This window comes from Canis aureus, chromosome 22 (genome assembly GCF_053574225.1).
Source record: "Canis aureus isolate CA01 chromosome 22, VMU_Caureus_v.1.0, whole genome shotgun sequence".
NCBI classification, from domain to species: domain Eukaryota; kingdom Metazoa; phylum Chordata; class Mammalia; order Carnivora; family Canidae; genus Canis; species Canis aureus.
Window position 1 is genome coordinate 42,191,580 of NC_135632.1, and position 19,594 is coordinate 42,211,173.

Genomic DNA, 19,594 nt, shown 5'->3' on the forward strand with positions numbered 1-19,594 from the left:
AGTAACATATCTTTGGGCTTTCATATTCATGGACCACCTACACTCTTGACATTATCCACCTACTCATCCATCTATCAATCCATCCCAGAGATTGCCACTTGTGCCACACTCCCAGATGTAGGTTGAGAACACAGAGGTGAATCACACTGAACCTTAACCCCTAGGAAATCCATAGCCAGGGAGAGGGAGAGAGATAAATGAACATGGCCACCATTACATCCTTCCTGGTATGATTAATAGACTTCAGAACAATGGTAGGGACACAAAAATGGATGTGATCAGTTCTACTTAGGTTTGGGCAGGTGGCCGGTCAGAGAGGGCATAGCTTTTGTGATTAGTCTTGTAAGAAAGGAAGAGGAATATTTAGCAATATGCTATTTTGTGTATCTCTAGCACCTTTCTGAAATCCTATGAGTTAATCTTTTGTACCTTGAACTAAAGACCAAACTGGAGGTCTCAGGGGTGGAGGTGGATTGAAGAGTAATTGATTCTTTTTAGTGTCCTGCTTAGATATTTGGATACTACTTATGATTAACTTTTCCAGATATTTCAAGATACAAATAAGTGAACTAAATTCCACTGAAAGGAAAATTAGCTTTTTTCCAGGTGCCCTGGTTGTTGTCCAAGGAAAGAAAAGAGATGGCCAGACAGTTTTCCTTTTCTTTTTCTTTTTTCCTGCCAATGGGCCTTTATAACTTTTGGGAAAATAAAGAAATTGTTACCATTCATATTTATTCTCTTTCATAATCACGTGATTCTGTTTTAAAAAAAAAAAGGGAGGGTTTTTTTTTTTTTTTTGGTTTTTTTTTTTTTTTTTTGGTTGAAAGAGAGATCAAGTATGTATACCAGAATTATGGTAGGGGGAGAGGGGTAGAGGGAGAGATAGAATCCTAAGCAGGCTCCATGCCCAGCACAAAGCCTGACACGTAGCTTGATTTCACAACCCCAGATCATGACCTTAGCTGGATGCTTAACTGACTGAACTACCCAGGCACCCCTGTTAAAGAGTTTTTAAAAACCCCTGATGATTTAAACTATCTTTTAGAAGTGTGTAGAAAGATAAGAATTCCAAGATGTCAGAAAGAATGAAAGCCCTTCTTCCTTAAGACACATGTTGGTGTCACATAGGACATCAGTAGTATTTTGTCTGTTCCAACAGTCTCCTTCCTTGGTCTGGGGGATTGCACATCTCTAGCTTCAAACATGATGGGTGGGGGCAGGCAGTCAGGAGACTCTCTGATCCCTTCATAGGGAGTCATGTGACCCAAGTAAGACCAATCAGGGTCCTTCTCAGATTTTTCAGTTGGTGTTGGAGAAGGGCCCTATCCCTGGGGTTATGGATCAATAAGGAATTGGAGAATGCTGGCCTTCTTCCTAGCCACCCAGAGAAAGTCTGTCTGCTAAGAGAAAATAAGCCACACAGAAGCAAAGAAGAGCTTTGAACTGTTCAACAGGATTAGAGAAAATGGGTCAATTAAGAGAATCCAAATGTAAGTGGTTCATTGAGAACACTCAGTGTGGTAGAGATATAAACACAAGATTTTTTTTTCCTACTCATTGCTGTGCTCTGTAATATCTACTTCTTTGATCTCTAATTTATCTTGGCAGATTCCATAACTTTCTGGCCACGTCCAGTGATTAAACACAACCAGGTCCCATTAAAAGCACCAATTTTCTATCCAATGCCATTTCTCCTCTGCCACTGCTGTCTAGACTTGTGGCTCAGAGAACTTATATGGATGAAAAACATGGTCTTCTTTTCCCTTATTCCCCCTCCCTCTGTTTCTAGCTTTCTGCACTGAGGCAGTGGGGGAAGAATGGGAAGAAGGGGCCAACTTATATGACTCTTATGTGGTGAGGTGGTCTTGGTTTTTCTCTGGTTCAATCCGGTTCTGTCAGAAGCTTGAGGTCTTTTTGGATATGGCCATCTCTGAATAGAGTATGTGGTTTTCCTGGGAGCAATACTCAGTTTTGTTCCATCTCTTTCTACTGCTAAAGACTCTTCAGAGGTGACCATGTCTCCCCACAGGCAGTTCAGGTCCAAATATCCTTTCAGAAGGAATGTCTCCTCTCTTGCCTGGGGGACACTCGGGCAGCCCCATGCTTCCTGCCTCCCCTTTTACCTCTGTGTTTCTTCTGTTGAAGTGAAGATGCCCCCCTTTTTTTTTCTTCCTGGGAACTCTTATGAGTCTTTTCTTCAAATAAGATGAAGATGTTCACATGTACTCTTCACCTTCAGGAGACATTTACAAATTCCCTGAGCACTCTCCAAACATGTTCCTCTCTGCCTGTTGTCAGCGCTAGAGAAAGCCAGGGAGGAGATGAAATCTTTTCTTCTTATAGATATCCCAAATATCCATGAGTGATTTTCCTGATCCATTCTGCCCACTGGTGTGAAGAGAAATTTCTCCTATCTCCCCATCATTAGTGGGGAGGCATGTCATTTAGTCTTGACAGGGACACTGTGCTTACCAAAAAGCCACACAGAACTCTCCATTGGTCCCCACTTCCTTTCTTCTCCCCAGTGTTTCCATATAGGTACTACCCAGGGGCAGGGCTGATGATTGATTATAGAATGAACAGTGCTGCTGCCTCTTAGGAAGCCATGAGGGAGGTGCCATCTTTTTAGAATGTGGAGGTCATTAGCACTAAGGGCATGAGTGTCAATTCTATGTTGATAAGAAGGCCCAGTCAGAGCATGTTACAATCATTGGTAAAGGGTCTTCCCACTAGAACAAAAGACACAAAGTAAGAATCCATTATTCAATGGCCTCAGGTAATTTTTCCTGATGAGTTTGGATTTCAGACAGGCTATGAATGTTTATGCAGGTATCCATAGGTGGGGAGGACTAAAAACCTGCAAAATGCCGAATAAGATGCTTACCCTAGGATGGGTACCTTACCAACAGGCCAGTGTACAAATATACTTGAAGAGAGATTCCATAGGTTGGAAAATATATCCTCATCTATAAAACTGCCACTAATATGAAAAGATGTCTGCTTCATCCACTGACTACCTGTGTGACCCAAGGCAATCACTTTTGCTTTTCTCAATTTCATTTTCCTCATCTGCAAGGTGGACACTACTATTGACCTTGTTGTGTGAAATAGAGAACCACCATGAGTCCTGTAAGCAGTACATTTTAGTCTGTTTCTGTTCCTATTCTTTATAACAAAGATGACATCAGGGCTTTACTTCTCAAAATGAATAGGTTTAGTAGATTTCTTCCCACCAAGAGGGATGGAGTTGGATTGGTGAGGGGGAAATATCTAGGAGCTAATGTAGATACTATGGGTATAGCTGCTCAGCTCTCAGCAGTTGCTGTAGGGCCTTGTCTTTGCTATACCTCTAGTCTCTTCAGGGAATGGCTCTTCCTCCAACTGATACCTAAAGTTGCATGAGGTTTTAGTAAAGACTGTCATTCCTGGGAACCCATGCTCTTGACCTGATGTGGCCAGTCACAGTGCTTCAGCCCCTGACAACAGTGATTGGTCTTGGGTTGGAGACATAAGGGTCTTTTCTGGGATTTATCTAATTGGAGATTTCTTCTTTGATGATGAAGTTGGCACACGTTCTAGAGTTCCAGGGAACCATGGTTTCATTTCATGAAAGGAAATGCAGCCTCCTAACAGAGAGCAGAGGAAAGAGATGAGGTGGGGGAATTGGACTGCCATTGTGTCCCTGGTTCCAGGTGGTCTTGCCTTCTTATGCTGTGGTTCTAATAGATAGTAATTTTTGCCTCTTTTGCTGAAGCTATTTTGAAATGAGTTTCTGTCACTGAGAACCAAGTGAGCCCTGACCAGTATAGATCTCTTCCCCTTGAGATTAAATATTGATACCAGGTTCATTGCTGATGGGTTTAGAAATACTCTGCTGGGCTAGTTGCTTTCTGAAGAGATTCAAATGATAGGTCAAGGGTGACTTTAAATTGGGAGTACTTCTAGGGTGAGCCTACTAGAATTGCCATATAAATATTTTCTTCAAATGGGTCCCTCTGAATTGTCTCCAATGGCCTCCTAGGTATAAAGCAAGTCTCCACAGACTTTGTCTTGGTCTTAATCTGGCTCCTGTTTTCCTGGGAAAGGAGAGTGCTTTCCCATCTGTCCCCAAAGGTTCCTGACCTGGCTGTAGACTGTTCTGCTCTATTGCCTTTATAGATTATACCTTGCCCTCCACCCCCCAGGCTAGAGTCTTTATGAGAAATTGTAACTCTTGAAAATCCATATGGGTTCCTTGAAGCTTCTTCAGGTGGTTCTTTTTTTTTTTTTTTCAGACATTTTATTTATTCGTGAGAGGCACACGGAGAGAGGCAGAGACATAGGCAGAGGGAGAAGCAGGCTCCTTGTGGGGAGCCTGATGCCGGACTCGATCCCAGGACCCTGGGATCACGCCCTGAGCCGAAGGCAGATGCTTAACCATTGAGCCACCCAGGCATCCTTTCGGCTGATTCTTAAAGCTGGTTCCACTCTATGGAAATGCTTGGTTCCTTTGCTTCTTCTCCTGTCTGAGCTCTGGGGCCTGAGCTTACAGGGACAATGTGGCCTCAATGGCAGCTTCCAGTGCCTGTTTGTAACACTTCTATTCTGCTGCTGCTCTACTCCCTGTCATTTCCTTTTTTAATTTTTTTTTAAATTTTTATTTATTTATGATAGTCACAGAGAGAGAGAGAGAGAGAGAGGCAGAGACACAGGCAGAGGGAGAAGCAGGCTCCATGCACCGGGAGCCTGACGTGGGATTCGATCCCGGGTCTCCAGGATCACGCCCTGGGCCAAAGGCAGGCGCCAAACCGCTGCGCCACCCCGGGATCCCCTCCCTGTCGTTTCCAATGAAGGGAAGGGACCTTGGAATCACAAAGAACTGGGTCTAACCCTTGGCCCTATTATTTTCTAGCTGGGTAAATTTGGGCACAAACTTCATCTTGCTGAACCTTGGGCTATTCATTCATAAAATGGTAATATTAATCGTACCTCCCTCATGGGGTCACTGACCCTCTAACCAAGCCCCCTCCCTTCAGTTGTATATTTGAAATAGGAACTGCCCAAAGGAAAGGCACAGAGTGCTAGACAGATGAAGCACTGATGTTCTTGTGACCCCAAATGTCTTTACTAATGGCAAGGCTCGTGGCACACTTTTCTGGAATGTGCTGTCATCTGTTAATACTTTAACATGCAATCACTTGGGCCTGTCTGAGTCAACACCTGAGCTGCTGCTGCCTCTGCTCTAGCTTAGATCATTGGTGATTTCTAGAGGACTGAAGGCTGTGTTCATCCATGAAGGTTGTAATACATCATTGTTTTTTTAAGCACCAAAAATTCTCTCTGGTCAGCTTGTAAAATATTTTCAACAATTTGCCTCAATCCAATGCCTCTTAGGGAAAAGCTATACATTTTAGGATTATAACTCCCAGAAGAGTGCCTAGTTTCACCCAAGAATGGTTGCTCACATGAGCAATTCTGAATATTCTATTTATATGAGATGATGGATGTTAACTCAACCTATTGCTGTAATCATTTCATGACATATGTAAATCAAGCTATCATGCTATATACCTTAAACTTACATGGTGATATATATAATTATTTCTTCAATAAAACTGGAAAAAAATAAAGAAACCACCAAGCTCAGGATGGGCAGAGAAAATGTTGAAGAAATAAGAAGTTAAAATGTAAAAGAAAAATCTGTATCTAGTTCCCAATATCCATAGGCATCTTAATTTGCAAGCAAGTATGCTCTTTGAACGAGTGCTTTCTGTGACTTGATCCCTATTTTCCCAAGTTTGAGATGGAGAATAATGATGACTTTAATTTAAGGAACCTATTCAGCACAGACAACAGATTGGGTACTGAGTGGCACCAAGGACACAAAAATGATCAAAAGACACCATTCTTACCTGATGACATTGCAAATGTTTATAGTATACTATGATAAATGTGGTGCTTGAGATGTGTATAGGATGAGGAGCAGCTTGGCCAACTCAGAAGAGATCGCAAGTGGATCTTACAGTCATGCACCAGGAAACCAACCATGAGCTGGGCATGCATTATGCACTTCCTGCTGTTCTCAAAACATATCTTAGCATGCTTTTACTACAGAGCCTTTGCACATTTGATTTTTTTTTGTCCAGATTACCTTTTCTGCAAATATCCTAATGGATCACTCTCTTACTTTATCCAACATCCACATTCAAATGCTATTTTATCAGAGTAGGCCTTCCCCTGACCATCCCAAATAAACGACTACCCTCAACACATTTAGTTTCTATTTCATACCTGGCTCTATTTTTCTTCATTGTATTTATCACCACTAACATATTATATGTTTGTTTTTATCTGTCATCTTTTGACACACACACACACACACACACACACACACAACTGTTAAAATTAAGAAAGCAGGGACCTAGTATTTTTTTCCTACTTCTGTGTCCCCAATACTTAAAACAGTGTTTGCCACAGAGCATATGCTCAGTAAATACAAATTATAAATGGGAGAAGAGACTAAGATGCCAGGATGGTTCAAACTTGATCTCTTCATTAGTATTGTGCAGTTTGCTTGGGGAAAAGAATAGTCCAACAAAATAGAAAAAAACAAACAAACATGGTTGCTGGTTTAATTAAAATGTGTGTAAAATGCTAGTAAAACTTAGAGGAAAAAGCTATTCATTTCTTCTTTGTGGAGAGACAGTGAAGAAGGAGGTGATATCTCAGAGAAGGTCACATTTCACCTGGGTCCTGAAACATAAATGCAAGTTTGCCAGGCAAAATGGGGATTAAGAATAGTAGCAGTGTCGGTGGGTGCACTACCCATATTCCTGAGCTCACTGTCCACTGTATGGTACAGCTGCTTACTGAATGCACGTACAGCTCTTGGCCTGAGGCTTTCTCTTGGAAGTGTGCTAGGCAGGCTGTAGAAGTGCTGATGAGCTAGGACCCAGAAACAGCCCTCAGCCTGTGGTGGATGGGCATTGGAGGAGAGATGCCCCAACATTTTGCCCCTCCAGTGGAACAGCTTGGAAGTGCACATTATGCTGTTTGTATGAAGCCTCTGAGGGGGCTGGGTCTCTCTCATTCACAGTAATAGGTTTGATAACACATTCTTTATTGACTTTCTTTCCTTCCCCACCTCACTTCCTCACTCCCCTTCAGTGTTTCCTGAGGTCACTTCTCAAACAATTTCCTTTTGAATTCTTGCCTCAAGACTACTGCCAGGAGAACCACCTAAGGCAGCCATGGTCACAGAAGCAGCAGGGACATGGACAAAGGGGGCTGGACTGCACCCTGCAAGCCTGGCAGATGGAGAGACCAGAGCAAGAGCTACAACTGTGGCTGGTCAGCAGCTCAACTGTGAGATGTCTCTACACATCAGGTTGAATAGCAACAAGATTATGCTGACAAGCACATGGAACATTAGCTTGGAGCCAGCATTTCCTCCTTTCTCAGCTATAGCTTTTTAGATGCTGAATTAAATTTTTACTTTTTCATCATTCTGTTTGCTACCCTTTCATTCCAGATCTTTTCTTCTCTCTTAGTCATTGGAAGAGAAATGATAGCTCTGCTGTAGGACCCAAACCTCTCTTGTGTGAAGTGGGCCTTGGGAAATGTCACTGGGACCTCTCTCTGGGCAGAGAGTGCCCAACATAGAAATGCTACCTGGTAGTAAGCACATCATGGCCCCAGAGCAGATACCCACAGGCGGGCAGGTATGACAAATGGGTGGCCTAGGCAAAGGGAAGGAAGATGGATACAGGAAATGGGGGACATAGTGTGGGATTATTTGTTCCTTTGGAATTGTACATTCACATCAGGCATCATCATCTTTTCAGTGAAGTCTCCTTGTCTGAGTGATCAATTGTTCTGAGAGATCATTAAATAGTATTCAAGGCAGGGACACTCGAAGAAGGGCTGCTTCTGAATGGGGATGACAAGAGTAGCAAGTGTTTTGAGATATAAATCCATTCCCATTATGGCTGTAAATCTTGCAAAGAAGGGGATGCTGAGACCTGGTGGTGCAAGTTCTTATGGCTCCCAGTGTGCTTTCCCTAGATAAGTGACCAGGGGACCTTTGTATGATCCAGTAGGCTGAGAGGAAATTGAGCTGCCAAGCCATATGAAGCTCCTGCTAGAGATTTGGAGGAAGATGAATGGTACTTAAGCAACAAGAAGAGCGTGAAATCAAACCATTAAAAAAACAATTTCAAGTCCAGTCAACTTCCCTCACCTTCTTTTCACTGTGATAAAGCCCCTAAAAGTCATTGGATCGTTCCTTTGATCTTGCTCAAGTTGGTGTGTTGACTTTCTCACCATTTTCCATTGGGACCTACAGGTACTCCTTGCATTGGGGAAATGCTGCCTCTGGGAAAGTATGGGGAGAGGAGAGGCTCTTCCATACCCTACCCCCCATTTCTCTCATTGTTTTCTCATTTCTCTGGGGATGAAGCTGGGGTTCTTGGAGTTGAAGTCACTAAGGTTGTCTGCAGGCATACCTAGGAGAGAGTCTCACTAGGCTTATTCTCTTATTTTTAAAAAGTTCTTTTATCCCATCTGAGATATCTGTCACTTTCTACCCCAGAAAATGTGAGGTCCTGAATGGACAGATGTGGCTTTTCAGCCCATAGAACAGGGTGCCTTTAAATCTGGTGGCTGTGACAGTGGTGGGTATCACCTAGGACGACACAAATCCTTCCTTCTGCTCACAAAACCCAACTTCTATTTTTTGGTTTTTAATTTAAAAATTAATTATATAAATTATAGAGAAATGAATTATCCTTGTGAGAAATTAAATCAGAATCCTTCGGATAAGACTAAAGGCCACTTTGACCAACAGTGCCCCACCTCCTCAAAGAGGTAACAGCTATCATACCCTTCTTGTCCTTTTTCTACTCATTAACATATACGTTAATGTACTTATATCCCCACAGAAAACATAAAGAATATGTGCTTAAATATATTAAAGCCATCATATTTTATATGCTATACTGCAACTTATTTTTCCATTTGACAGTCCTTCAGGCTGGTAGGATTGAACTCAGAAGCTACCTTTCTGGTCACACAGCTGGGAGGGCATGAAGGAGGCTGAAACTCAGCCCATCTCTGCTAGCTTAGCCCAAAGGGAGGGCTGCTTTTCCCTAACTTGTTTACCCAGATGGGGTATCTTTCTCTAATTCATGCAAAGGTATGGTATATAAGTAGGATATGGTGGCCCTGATGGATCTTCTATGCTCTATTTAATTGATGGTAGTATTCCATAGTGTGGATCGATTGCGTTATATGTATTCATCCCCATGGTTAGACACTTAAGTTGTTCTAATTTCTCACCATTGTAGGCAATACTGCCACAAACAGTCTTATATATGTCTCTGTGTCCACTCATGTAGCTGTTTCTCTAGAGAAGTATTGGGATTACTGAGTCATAGGAATGCACATTTTAAATTATACTAGACCATGAAAACTTGTCTTCTGAAGGTCCCTTCCAACATGCAGTCCCATATAAGAGTGCCCATTTCCATCAACCTTACCAACATTTAATGCTGCCCAACTTGGATATTTCCTAATTTTCTTCCTCTTCTTAACATACATCTGGTCAACCCTACTGTCCTGGGGTTGTTCCAAATCTATTGTCTTATTTTGCCCTGGTTTCTTCATTAGCTGGATTTCAATTTTGGTTCTCTGGCCATCTGAGCTTTACGCTCCTTGGTCCATCTACTCTGACAAGGAGCATTTGTCTCATTTGGTCTGAATTCCAGGTGGCAGATAGGCAGAACAACTCTGCTTCAACCTAACTGTGGGACATGGGCCAGTTGCTTGTCTGGGCCTCAGTTTCCCCATCTGTACCAGAAAGGAACTAGGTTACAGAAGCTCCAGGATCCTACCTCTCAAGTTTTGGCCTGAATAAGATTTTAAAATTTCACTTTAAAAAGGCACTTTTGCCCCCATCAGAGTTAGCCACTGTTTGGTCTGGTTGAAATGCTTACTATGAATGCACACAGTCAGACATGAAGCATTTGAAGAGGTAATGGGTAGGTACACATTTTATTGCTCCAATGATTTATATCACCATTCATCTCTGTTTTTCATGGGTGGGGATGGTGATGGAGAAAGAATTTTCTGGTCTGTGCAAGCTGTCAACCAGGTAGTGTATATTTCTCAGGTAAATCAGTTCCACTTTTGCCTCTATAGTCACTTTCTTCTTGGTCTTCAGGCCACAGCTTCCTCATTCATTCAAATATTTATTGAGCTTCCTTATTCATACTCAAATATTTATTGAGTACCTAAATGTCCTTTGCTTCATGGTTACTTTTGGAAGGAGTGAGAGTAGAAGATGCAGGATAATGGAAAGCACTTGTGTGAGCTCTCATGGTTTTGTTCAGTGTTGTTTAATAGAACAGTTTGAGATAGCAGAAAAGTTCTGTAAAATCTATGCTGTCCAATATGGACCAACTCCTAAATGCCTTGGAGGAAGCAATACAATGCTGGGGACTTTGCAGCAAGTACTCTAAAATTCAGTCCTCTCAATCTTTTCTTTGATGCCTCAATCTCTTAATTTGTAGAGAATTGTTTTGAGGATCAAAGGATGTAGAATGTCTATACCTGGCACAGAGCCTGGCCCGTTGTAGATTCCAATTCCCCTCTGTGTGTTATCTTGGTTCTCAGGATTCCTAATACGCTTTAAACAAGTAAAAGTTTCCACTCAGAGAGCAGAGACTATGCTTCTGGGAAGGGTAGGCTGAAGAGGCCACCTCCCCTTTCAGAGGCTTCCCAAGCCTCAGACTCAGAATCACCCAGGTGAGTTGCACAACTTTATGGGCACCACAAGTTGTATCACTCTCATTGTAAGGATTTTCAATGGTGGGAATTCACCTCCCCACTACTGCCTACCTAGACAGGTGCTAGAACGTAATATGTGCTCAGTAAACAATTGTGGGTGGATTAATCACCAAAGTCATTATAGTTGAGTGGAAGCCAGGAGCTATGAGTTTTGGACAGCCTACTTGCCTCCCCTGGTTCAGCTCTGCCCCTCCAGGAAAATGCAAGGACTCCAGTGTTGCAAGCTACAATTTGACTCTCAGCTTTGCTGCTGCCTGGCTCTATGATCCTGGCAAGTACTGACTCTGTTTGGTGTCTTGGTTTCCCTATTTGTCGCTGGGTGCCCTCGAATTCTGTGACCTGATTACATATGGGCTGCTTTTGCTAGATAGGTCCTGAGGCTGGCATAAGGGTTCAATACACATTTCTCCTCAGGTTGGGGTTTATCTAGGCTGGTCACTATCTTGCCATCTCTCCTATCACCCCTGTCTCCTCTCCATACAGCGGGAGCTTGTGGTTGGCTTCCTGCCACACCAACAACAGGCAGGCAGTGTTCTCCTTCCCTTCCCTGACCTCACCCAGCAAGCACTCCAGAGGCGGTCAAAGCAAACAGGACTTGCTCGACCTGGCCAGGAAATCCAGAACAAAAGAGGGCTTCTTTAATCAGCTGTTTCCTTTGGTCAGAAGATAAGTTGTGAGCTATAACCTTTAAAAAAAAACTGGAACAGAAGAGAAATAAAGTGTCAGACAAACTTTGATGAAATTAAGGCATTCATTATTTTTCATTCAACTAGCATGTGAGTATTATGAGAGGTATGTGGAGCTGTGGCTGTGTGATGGTGCACTGGACAAGGAGCATGACCTAGGAGGGGTCACGGTTTAGTGGAAATTAGTAGTAGGAACCAGGGCAGATTACTGTGTAGTATGACTAGGGGTTACTGACTTTGCCCTTTTCATTACTATGTCCCCACTGTTTAGATTTCAGCTAGATGGTGATATGTATTCTTTGTATATTGTGTCACAAATGTTTATATGTATATAGTGATAAATCAAATTGGGTTAATGGTCAGAAAATATTCACTCTTTGGTGTTTACGTTTGTGTGTGTGCACATATTTCTTCATGTACATGGTTGGTGATTAATAATGATTTGTTGAGTGAATGAATGAGTGAATAAGGATGGGATGTTTGGAAGCTCCTAGAAGGCGGCCCAAATCCTGTATCCAAGAAATGACAGAGAGGCCAAAAGTCTTGAAGAAAGGGTAGAAGTGAGTAAGGGAGAGGAAGCCAGAGTGGGGTAGGTAGTGGAAAGATGGGGGTTGAGAAGGGGTTGGGGCTTGCAGGTTGGGGAGCAGCACACAGCTGAGGATGAGGGCTTTAGGTATGTTCAACCACATAAAATTGACAATAACTGACCATTTTTGACTAAGAAAAACAACAACCTCCTAGAGTTGAACCAGTTGCTTCAAACGTCGTTGAACAGTTAGGGACAAGATCGTATGGGGCCTAATGAGTTATGTAAAGAGACTGAATTTTCTCCTGAGGGCATGGAGACGCAATGAGGTTTTACTTTTTCTTTTCCTTAAAATAAGACCATTTTTTTCTGGTATAGCTGTATAACTTATATTTGTCATTATTTTTAAAAATTCATATTAGAGCAACAGTAAAAAGAAATAGGATAGTAATCGTCTTTGCTCTCACTAACCAGATAACCATAGTCAGTTTGAACTGACATGTCAGTCATTAACAATTTGGAATACCTTTTCTGGACTGTTGTTTTTTTGTTTTTTGTTTTTTCTCTCAAGTTGTATATGTGAAGAGGAATAGGGCATGAAGCTGCTATTTAAAAGTTGCCAGTGGCCTTTGTGTCTAACGGAGCAGGTTATAGGTTACCATGGAAAAATTCGTTTTTGTTTTGTAGAGGATTCAGAGTGGGAGAAAGGCGTAGCTGGACTTTTTGGGCCTAGCTGCTGTATCCTTTCATATATGCCTCTTGTGAGGTTGCTAGGGACAAGCTGGGCACATTTCTACAAGGCTCAAGGAGTTCCCTGGGATGCAGGGCATGGAGATCTAACATCTTCTCTAAGAAACCAATCCAAAACGCAAACCATTAGAAATTCAAAAAATAGAGAAAAAAATCCCAAAGTGAAAATGATCATCTTTAGTCCTGTGCAGAATCTCATTATTGATATTTTTGGTATATTTGTCCCCTCTTTTTTCTTTATATAGTTCATATATATAGTGATAAATCAAATTGGAGTAATGGTCAGCAAATATTCACTTTTTGATATTTGCATATGTGTGTACACATAAATATATATATGAAACATGCATATATAAATATATGTATATGTTCATATATACATATAAAGTTTTGTATATACACCCACACAAAATAAGCAGTATTGTTTTGTATTTCTCTCCCTCTTGCCACTTTATTTTAGAATTCTAGCCTGGAAATTCCTGAAGGGATCTTGTTATCCTGAAATAATCCTTCACAACTCTTTGATGATATGCCCTTAACTCTGAGGAAGTCTCTCTTTCCCTAAGGTGGGCTGAAGCTACTTTTGGTATCTCCTCAGAACCGGAGTCTCCTCCTTTTTGTGGGGTTATGTTTCTTACCTAATTTACCAAGGGTAGGCATATCTGATATTTGTCAAGCAACAAGTCAAGTTCTGCGGCTTTTAGAAATGGTTAGTGGGACACAGACAGCTTCTCTCTGCCTCTGTGGCTGGCTTTCATGGAATGTGGGTGCATGGCCAGGATGTCCACACAGAGCCCAGCTCTGCTGCCTAGAGTGGAGCGTGAACACCTGAAACTAATCGAGTTGGTGTTTGTTCATTTGAGGGTCCTTGCATCCCTCCCATCATAGCACCATAGCCTCTTTCTTCCCTGAGTCTCCTCCCCCACATTCCACGCTGACTCCATCTTGGGGTGGGAAAGCTTCTGTCACAGGCTGTACATTCAAAATCCAAATTCTGGGTGAAGCTCTCGGTTGGCCAGGAGGGCCAAAGTAATGGAGACTTGTGACATTTCACTGATGCACTGAGCACTGAATCCATTTTATCTTGGCTTCCATGTTTCTCTTGGGGGCATATTTCAGCTACTGGAGACTATTTCAGTACAAGATGGTATAGCCCTTCTTTAAATCTCCTTTGATCTTCTAACTTTCTCCAAGTGTCTTTAACTTTTGCAATTCTAGAAAGTGTTTCTCTTTCTGAAGCTACTCATTTTGCATATGCTCCAATCCCCTAATGCCACCAGCACCTCCTTTCTGGCGTGTCCCCAGAAGTGCAGCAGTTGCATCTTCAGTTTCAGGGCTCACTGCCCAGCCACCAGAATTCTATAGGTTTCCTTGAAACACCCTCAGTTACTGTGTGTTCATTTTTCTTTGCTTGGGCCTCAAACTCTTCCTCTGTCTTCTCACATCCATTTTATTAACTGGAAGAAATTCAGTATTCCCTGTCATCTGGCAATTGAAACTAGAATCTTGATAATGGCACCTTCTTTGTTTATTGTTTTTTTCTTTTTTTCTCTACTACTTTCCATAAGACACCTTCCAGGCTCATGACAAAGACCTTTTCCTCTTCTGATATAATATTAATGACCACTCAAGATCATAATAAAACAACAACAATACCAGCTTATGTTTATTGGGTGCTTACCATGTACCAGGTCCTGTTTCATGTGCATTGCAGATATGATCTCCTTTGACCCTAATGACAATCCTCACTCTACAGATGAGAAAAATCAGGCACGGAAAATTTAAGTAACTTACAAAAGTGCTAGCACCAATGTATGAAGGCATTTAGTAACCTAGATTAAGAGCCATAGGAAAATACCGTGTTTAGATATATCAGCATATCTCATTGGCCTCCTTCCCAAAGTCCTACTTAAGTGGTCCTGGACATTCAGATACTGTTACTGAAACACTGTTTGTCTTGAGGACATGAATTGTCACACGTGCCCTCTTGAAGGCTCTGTGTCGAGACTCTTTTTTGGGTGTTAGTGTTTACACTGTCTGCAGCTATTCCCATGTGTCTCAGGTTTGTGTTTTATTGGGATTCAGTGTCCCCTCCTCAGGCCCTAGCCATACTTTCTGAGACACATTTCTGACTGTATCCCCTCCAACTGTATTCCTGATGCCTTCACTTAGTCTTTGCATGATTCTCTGACATGCTCAGGGCTCAGGCTTACGGGAGGAACCTGCATGCATCAGCCAGGGACTGACCTTCTGCTTCAAAGTCACATTTGTAAGACAGACATGGCCATCAATGTGCAGATACCTGGGGCAGCTATGATGGTCCCTAGTCCTGGACATCAGTGTCCTGTTCCTGCTGGCCTATCTTGCCCCTGGGTACTTCCTCCAAGATGCTCCCTTGACTCGGTATGCCTGGGTTTCCTATAGCCTTTTTGACCCTAGTGATATGACAGTCAGGCTGGTAGGCTCGATCTGCCTGAATGACCCTATCTATAATTTCATGGTCATTTTGGCTGATATAAATGACAATGGTGGAAACAAATAATCCTATTTGCAGGATGGCTCTGGTGGGTAGGTTGGCCTCAGTGGCAGAGGCATGGGTTATGGTTTGTGTGAAGCTTCAGTGGAATTTACACTGACTCAGCACCCTGTGTCAGAGTCCTAGGCTCCAGGAAACAAGAGGATTTCCTAAAGTAACAGTATTACCAGGGGGCCTGTGTCTGCTGTGGGACCACTCCTTCTTCCCTCCTTCAGTAGCTAGATGGGTTAGAAAAGAGTAGTGTCCCACCTGCTGGAAGTGGAAACCAGAGATGAGAAACTCCCACTGATGGTGGAGGAAGAGCTGATATGATGCCTTGGGCCAGTGGTCCCTGAAGGGGATGTGAAGACATGATGAGCAGCGCGGCCCGGGGCCTCACCTATGGGAGCGGGGCCAAGGCTTAGACAGCAGCTGACATGCTACATCAGAAGGCCTTCAAATGGTCAGGTAGCTTGGGCAAAGTGCCTCACCTCACTTAAGATTCTTGAAAACCAGATTAGCAAAGATGAAAACAACTTATGAAAATGACAGTCTCATAGTCTGCTGGGGGATGCATGAATTAAGACGTCCACAATCCTTTACCTGAAACCTATGGGGCCAGAAAAATGTTGGAATTTAGAATTTTTCAGATTTTTGAAAAACAGTGTGATGTATAAATTGTATATTATATAACACTCCCTCAGGAACCAGGGTGATACACACATTTATGTGTCTGCCCGAAATGCACGAATATTCATACTTAGTGAGATTAAAAAAAAGACTATAAATAGCCTTGTGTCCATTCAGATCAGGGTCTGACACCAAATAAGCTTAGATATTCAACTTGTGAAAGCATTCTCAGTTTTCAGAGTTTTGTGGATAAGGGATTAGAGACCTTGCAACCTTTCTGCAGGGCACTTTGACAATATGTATTAAAAGTCTTAAAGTATACACGACCTTTCACCCCACAACTTTACTTCTAGGACTTAGTTCTAAGGGAATAATCATGATTACAAGCAACACCCTAGCAATAAGGATGTTCATAACTGCATGGTTTTTGTTTGAAAAAGAATGAAAGAAGAGGAGAAACAATCTAAATGTCTACCAATAGGGGATTGGTTTTTTTCTTAAAGATTTATTTATTTCTTAGAGAGAGAAAGAGTGCATGAGAGAGTTGGGGGGGGGTGGTGGTGATAGGGGCAGGAGAGAGAATCTTAAGCAAACTCAGTGCTGAGTGGGGAACCCAAGGGGCTCCATCTTTCAACCCTTAGATCACAACCTGAGCTAAAACCAGGAGTCAGATACTTAACCGACTATACCACCCAGGCGCCCTAGGGGAAATGTTTAAGTAAATATAGTACATGCATGCAATGGAATATGAGGTGGTCCCTAAAACTGTAATGCTTGCTTGTTGACTTGGAAAGATGTGCACGATCTATTATTTAGAGACAAATCTTAGCTATGAGTAGTCTTATTTGCAAACAAAACCTGGAAGAGTAGACACACACCAGAAGAGTTATCTCCAGGGTTTTGCGGAGTTTTTATTTATTTATTGGTAATGTGGATTTTCTCATTTCTCTATTCTAAGTTCGAAAAGCAATACTTTCAAACTTTCAAAAGATTCAGATATATCTAAGCTAATACAAGACTGCTCCTCTCACCCTTTCCTATCCCCTTGAAGGTAACCAATATTCAAGGGTGGGTATCTTTCCAGACCCTCTTCTCTGTAAATGCATAAAAACTTTTAAAGTAATTTTTCCACCCGTGGAGTCATACCATGGATATTGTTCTCTGCCTTCCTCTTTCACTGGACTCTGTCATTAACTTCTTTCCATGATGCAAGGATGTAGTTTTTTCTTTTATTGAAGTATAGTTGGCACAAAATGTTACATTAGTTTCAGGTATACAACATAGTGACTCAAGAACTCTATACATTACGCTGTGCTCACCACAAGTGTAGCTACCCCTTGCTATCATACAACACGATTACAATATCATTGACTGGATTCTCTAAGCTGTGCCTTTCATCCTATTTACTCAACCTTTTCCATCCCATTGGACATTTAAGTACTTTCTTTTATTTACTATTTAAGCATTTGTTTACTATTTTGAACAGCATTGCAAAGAACATTCTTTTGTGTGTGCTTTTGTGGACATGTGCATGCATTTATGTAGAAGAGTTTTTAGTTTTCATTTTCCTGCAATGAACATGTGTTATTTCGATTATTAAAATTTTTAACATATTAAAAGATTCCATAAGACTGTTTCTAATAGCCTGAAGGCACTCAGTTGGCCCATTTTTTCCCCCTCAGGATAAATGAGCTATTCACTAGCACCACCTTGTAAATAAATACCACATATTTTTGGGCTGTGCATATATTTTTTTTACAGATTCATCTTCCCCCAGGAGTATCTGGTCCAGGATAGCAGACAGGAGTCAGGGGAGGTGGCTGCAGTTGCCAAACCTTGAGGAAGAGTGTGGGTGGATTGTCCTTGGATGGCTCTAGGTGTCTACTTTCCACAGACTGTCTGGTGACTGCCTTTCTGTGGTAGTCAGTGGTCACTGACCACTCTGGGAAGACTTTAGTCATTGATCCCATAGGCTGATGGCCTCCTGGAGGGTGAGGAGGAGTATAGGGGGTAGGCTGGCTTCTCTGGAGCTTGGGCCTGATGGATTTTCTATAGGTACATTTTCTTGGGCTGATGGCTCCAGAGTAGAGCTCCTAGTGTGTGTGTGTATGTGTGTGTGTGTGTGTGTGTGTGTGTGTGTGTGTGTGTGTTTGGGGTGGGAAGGCAAATTGGGTCCTCATTCTGGACCCAAACCCTGCAGCCTTTCTTTTCCTCTTGTGCTTGCGAAATAGACACCACATTTCCTCAATGTTCAGATACCTACTGTTCTTTTACATTTTAGTGTTCCTGCAATGGGGGGTAGATGTTGAATGTGGGAGTGTCCCTCCCCTGGCTCTTTCTGAAGCCTATTATTAAATAGGGGGTGTATTGTCCTACAGTTTGTGGGGTCCTGGATATAGATACAGAGATGCTCCCCTTCTATTCTGCTTCATGTCCAGCCCCATCACCAATATAGCTCTCCTGGCTCCCTAGATGAGGGATTGCAAAATTCCACTCCTTGTATGTAGAGAATGAAGGAAAGAGCTGTTAAAATCTTTTCTTGAATTCAGACTGGACCCAGGTGCAAAGCAAAAGCCAAGCTTGTCATCTTTCTCCTGCACTGCTCAGTGCCCATCCCTTCCCATAATGCTGCCTGAACCCTCCTGTGTAATTAGTGGGGGCATAATTAATACATGAGAAGATGCTTTCTAACAGATCTTAGCCAGTGTGTCCTCTTAAAATGGGATGGGAGGCAGAAACTTACAGGCTTCTACATGTCCACCTGAAATGTCTAGTCAGACAATCCCATCATTGTCTCCAGCCACGTGCATTTATATGCTTCTGGGATGGACCAGCCCATGGAGGAAATCATGGGGTGAAGTTGAGTTCTGGGTGCCTAGAGGGGGTGGGCTTCAGTAATGAGCCAGGAAAACCATGATAGTGTTACTTGTCTCAATAGGAGTATCTTCGCAAGGTGGGTAATTGTATCTTCATAATAAATGTGAAGTATCTGCATAAAGTAGACAATTGGCCAGTGAGACTGACTAGAGGAAGACGCTGAATTTTAAGCAAGTATTTATGAAGCACCTACTGTGTGTCAGGCACTGAGCTGCTATTTCACTTAACTCCTGAGTTGTGTATCAAGAACTTCTCATTTACAGGTTGCAACAGGGTTCTGCGGTGGTGAGGTGGCCAGCTGAAGGCCATGGTTACAGACTCAGGTTCGTCTGGCTCCGGAGGCTTAAGGGAAAATCATTCTTATGACAATCTAAAATTTCCTTGCTCTTTTCTTCAGTGTTTCCCAATAGTCTACCCAGCACAGAACCACTTGGTTAAACTTTCTAGGAAGAGTCTTGGTGCCAACCATTTCCTCCACAACCTGGCTCATCCCTACCTCTGCAACCTCATTGTCTGTAGATGGAAATGTGCTCCCCTTTCAAGGCTTTGCCCAGCTGACATGAAGATATTGGTCTCCATGTTCTCTGAAGTTGCTTCTAGGCCTACTGGTCAGGGTCTTATGGTTGGAAGAGCCAACTCTCTCTTAAATGTTTTCCTAATTAATTTTATATGCTTCTGACCACAAGTAGGCACACAGAAGCATCTTTGTCCCCAAATTTGTTTTACTTCTTAAACCCCTTCGATGACTCCCTCATGCCCTCAAACTCCTTAACATAACTTACGAGG

General features: G+C 42.4%; 1 long non-coding RNA gene across 3 annotated transcripts in view; it reads left to right on the plus strand.

Moving 5' to 3' along the window:
- Nucleotides 1-1,320: 1,320 nt before the first annotated feature.
- The window catches only part of LOC144294376 (uncharacterized), an 81,371-nt gene continuing 63,097 nt past the window's right edge, over nt 1,321-19,594 (plus strand). For all 3 annotated transcript variants that reach the window (XR_013361777.1, XR_013361778.1, XR_013361779.1), the window contains exon 1: nt 1,321-1,490. This is a non-coding gene — a long non-coding RNA (uncharacterized LOC144294376). The remainder of the gene's footprint in view (nt 1,491-19,594) is intronic.